Below are 4,409 nucleotides of genomic sequence, written 5' to 3' on the forward strand. Positions count from 1 at the left end.
CACATCTGGCTGTCTTTATCTTGTTTTATCGACGGATTGTACAGGTTCGAGTAGCAACGGGCTTATTCACACAGCCTGCGCATGCGCAGTTGGTGCTTTTGTAGCCTACTGACCACGCGTCACAAAAAATGGGAGGCACGCGGATGTCCGCGCACACTCTCCGATGACGATTTTTACGACACGCATGCCATAGCTAGCGGACTCGCGCACGCGGAAAGTATAACACAGGCTTTAGAATGTTACACGTATTTCGGGCGAAGAAAAGTTAATTAAAATTTCAATTAAAAAGTTATTATTCTCAGAACAAACCAAATAAACACAACAGTCCTATATTAGAGCGCTGCACTTCCATTTTCCCCACAGATTTTTATTGTAAAATTATGGGGTTCTGTTGAGCTCGTATGAATGTTGATACCATACCCAGAAAGCCACGCGATATTTTAAAGGGGTCATATGATGCGATTTCAATTTTTCCTTTCTCTTTGGAGTGTTACAAGCTCTTGGTGCATAAAGAAGATCTGTAAAGTTGCAAAGATTAAAGTCTCAAATCCAAAGAGATATTCTTTATACAAGTTAAGAGTCAGCCACACCTACCTAAAACGGCTGGTTCTAACACGCCCCCACATACCTGCATCACTATGTGGGAAGATTTGCATAGCGACGCCCAAATGTTCACGCAAAGAAAGAAGGCGTAACTTTTATTCTCGCTGTAGTATTGTTGTTGCCGCCGCCATGTCGTGAAGGCACTGTGTGATTCGTTGTGAAAGCGAGACTACTTTGTTTGGCCTTCCAAAAGAGGACTGCTTCTGCTTCGTCATTCATAGAGCTGATCCGTGCTTTAAAGCGAGTTTTTTGGGCAGTGTAGAGTAGGGCTTGTTGTTTGTCATTTCTCCGATCACAAATGCAGACATGGTTTTATGTTTACGCGGCGAGATGCAACGCAACGTGTAAAAAGACAGTATAAGTCATTATAATCCATAATTATGTCCCCACTGGATGCAACGAATGCCTCATTTATAATGTTTTTTCATGTTTTTGAATCATTGCTCCAGCCTGACAGGGCATCATCACAGTATGCTAAGGGGCGTAACATTTCGGTCACACGCTTGAGATATTCGGCCAATCACATCTTTTTAGCAGCATCATATGACCCCTTTAATAACCTATATCCAGCTCACTATTCATAGGTTTCATGTGACGTCACATAGTGGTGTGGCCGCCATTTGTAGGACCGAATTGCAATTCCGTCAATCTGCTGTGCTGTGCTCTGGGCTGTGATAACAGCAAATCACAATGGATTATTTACCAAGAGATGTGGATGTAAACAGCCTATCAGCAAACGTCAAGTTGGTAAGTTTTCACTAGACTTTAGTGGAGTCAGCAGTTCGCTTGACAGTAAATAAGGATCTAATCCTAAAGTATCCATTTTTTTTAAATACCATTGTTTTCCGTTGTTGGTGAAGTGTTATTTTGGTTTCCGATTACCAAGGAGAGGCTACTCAAGGTCCTAAAGATGGCGGCCGCAACACAAAAGTCACGTGACTGAAACCCATGAATATCTAGAAACACATAATCACCTACTTTACGCTTTAATATTGATTTATTTTTGTTTATATAGAGGTCTACATTGTAAAACCTAACAAATGTCCTAACACTTTTTAGTTGACTTTACAATGCACAACAATTTGCTAATTTTAATTGTAAAAATCTGTACATTTGTGTACTATGCCTTTGCTACTCAGAAAACCCTAAATTGATTAATTATGAGTACCATTTTGTCAGGCTAGTTTCTAGTTTCCAGCATGCTTTGCTTCTGACTCTAGGAGTAAATGTTGTAATTAAGTGTTATTTTATGTGTTTTTGCACAAGATTAATATAGGGGGAGATCTGTTAGTGTTTAATGTTCTGTTATGTTTGGTTTTAAAAGGGTTTCTGTTATGTCTGCATTTTTGGGGAGGTTATCATTGTGCCGAAGAGTAGAGTATTGAGGATGGGTCTGCAAATACGTGAACTAAAGTAAGTGCAGTTGTTGATACAGTGGAAGTCTGTTTGTTGGTAGTGGTAGCACTAAGAAATTCCAAGTTGCAGTAAATGTAACATTAATTAGCTGAACTGAGTTGTTTGGAATATACACCTAGTATATTAAATTAAATTTAACAGTATTTAGAAGAGAACATGAATGAGTAATATACCTATAAAATTATACTATAAAATTGTATATCTGAAATTATAAAATAAATCAAATTATAGTGGCATTCTGAACAAAATATAAACCTCTAATATAATCTAAAATGAATTGATTTAAAGAGAAAACTGTTGGGCACATGTACCTCTCTCATTTAGCACGAATCCAAATGTTTCATTTGTAACATCAATGCAACATTTGGTTAAACTATATCTATTATGTAAACAAGGCTTTAGTCTATTTAAATAATGTTGCATGCTTTTTTAAATTAACAAATGAGATTTTACGGTGTACGTCTCCTGAAGGATGAATATTTTGATGCCCCTAGACGAGCCACGGCTTGATTCAAAAGCTTACAAAAGTCTTACTTGTTTTCCTAGTTTCTTTGAAAAGGTGTTTTTCTTCAGTTCCACTTATTTTCCTACTTATTACTGTACAGCAGAGAGGATCTGTGTGAGCAGTCATGGACGGGAGTCTGTTTGTGCTGCTTCTGCTGTCAGGTTGGTGTGCTCATTTGTAATCTGTATTTATGATGATGTGTTCACATATAGATGGTTTAACATGTTGATTTTAACAGGGCTCTTCTGGAGCAGTTCTGCTGTTTCTCGTCTGTACCACTATATAAATGTGAGAATGTCATGGCCAGAGGCTCAAAGTTACTGCAGATCGAAGTACACTGATCTGGCTACTGTAGACAGCATGGGTGACGTGAACAGGCTGGTAAATATAGTGGATGCTGGATACAGTGGATCAGTGTGGATTGGACTGAAGAGGGGGACACAGAAACGCTGGGGTTGGTCTAATGGAGAGAACACATCTTCTCAGTACTATAACTGGGATTCAGGACAGCCAAATGAGGATGGAGATTGTGTAGCTACTTATGCCGGTGTTTGGCATGATATGTTATGTAGCTATAAGTGATATTTTGTGTGCTGTGGTGAGTTCCCTGTTCTTTTAAATTTGTGAATGTGAATTTTGACTGGTTAAAAAAAGCTGAGCACTGCATGATTGTTTCTTTGCATCTCTCAATAGAAAATTCTGGATACATCTTGGTACAGAGCGCCAAAAACTGGAGTGATGCTCAAAGCTACTGCAGACAGCATCACACAGACCGTCCCACCATCCACAACTCTGAGCAAAATAACCAGATAAATCTGATTATTTTATCTGGATGGTACATCTGGTTTGGTCTGTTCCGGGACTCTTGGGAATGGTCTGACAAATGGAGTCGCTTCTTCAGACACTGGGCAGTGGGTCAACCATCAGGATCTGGTGACTGTGTTGGCATGTCAACAGCTGATTCTGGTAAATGGTTTCAACACAGTTGTGATCTACAGCATCCTTTTATCTGCCATGGAGGTGAGTTTAACATCTAACAAAATAAAATTATTCAAACAAAATGTCTTGAAACAACTATGGTACGTTTTATTTTATTAATGTATCTTCTGTGTTGAGAATGACTTTAACTCTGTATTTCTGTAGGGGCAAAATTAATTAGAAATCAGATTGTCCGACTGAAATTATCCTGTAATGGAAAATGCACATTGAATGATCCTTCACTACAGACGGCAATTCTGAATGAGGTTTGTATCCGTCTTAAACACACAGTTCAGTTTCATTGTTGAATTGTATTACACCTGAGTGAGTTTTTAAAAAAAAATAAAATAAAAATGACTTAAAATACATTACTTTACGGCAAACCAGTATCGCTCATAATTGTCTCATAATTGTTGTTGTTGTTACGTATAGCCTAATAAGTGTGGCATGATTTTTCATGGTTTATTTGATTCTTTCCAGATAAGTAAAAAACTGAAGAGCATGGGACTGGAAGGTGAAAGTAAAATAAGCTGGAGAAAGAGTGAAGGTGGAGAGGTGTTTCATCAGGAGAGGAACCGTACAGCCAATTTAAATAATAAATGTGATAGACGGTAATCTATGTACCCATTTAAACATCTTAAAGTGTATTAAAGATGCTTCAGAATTGTCTGCATGTTTTAGAAACAATACATCCTGTAAATAGAGCAGAAGTAGTATGCATGGAAGTGCACAAATACATTTTAAGAATGCTTGCTGAGAATATACTGTATATTGAATGTGCGAGACTTCCAGTTAATTAACCTTTAGGCCACTACACAGATAGATAGATAGATAGATAGACAGACAGGCAGGCAGGCAGGCAGGCAGGCAGACAGACAGATAGATAGATAGATAGACCAATTCGTTA

At 38.2% G+C, this 4,409-nt stretch overlaps 1 pseudogene; it reads left to right on the forward strand.

Moving 5' to 3' along the window:
* LOC107728374 (macrophage mannose receptor 1-like) overlaps positions 1 to 4,117 on the forward strand; it is an 11,674-nt pseudogene extending 7,557 nt beyond the window's left edge.
* Positions 4,118 to 4,409: the final 292 nt, after the last annotated feature.

The sequence above is a fragment of the Sinocyclocheilus rhinocerous genome, unplaced genomic scaffold (genome assembly GCF_001515625.1).
Source record: "Sinocyclocheilus rhinocerous isolate Xijiao unplaced genomic scaffold, SAMN03320098_v1.1 scaffold3323, whole genome shotgun sequence".
In the NCBI taxonomy this organism is placed as follows: domain Eukaryota; kingdom Metazoa; phylum Chordata; class Actinopteri; order Cypriniformes; family Cyprinidae; genus Sinocyclocheilus; species Sinocyclocheilus rhinocerous.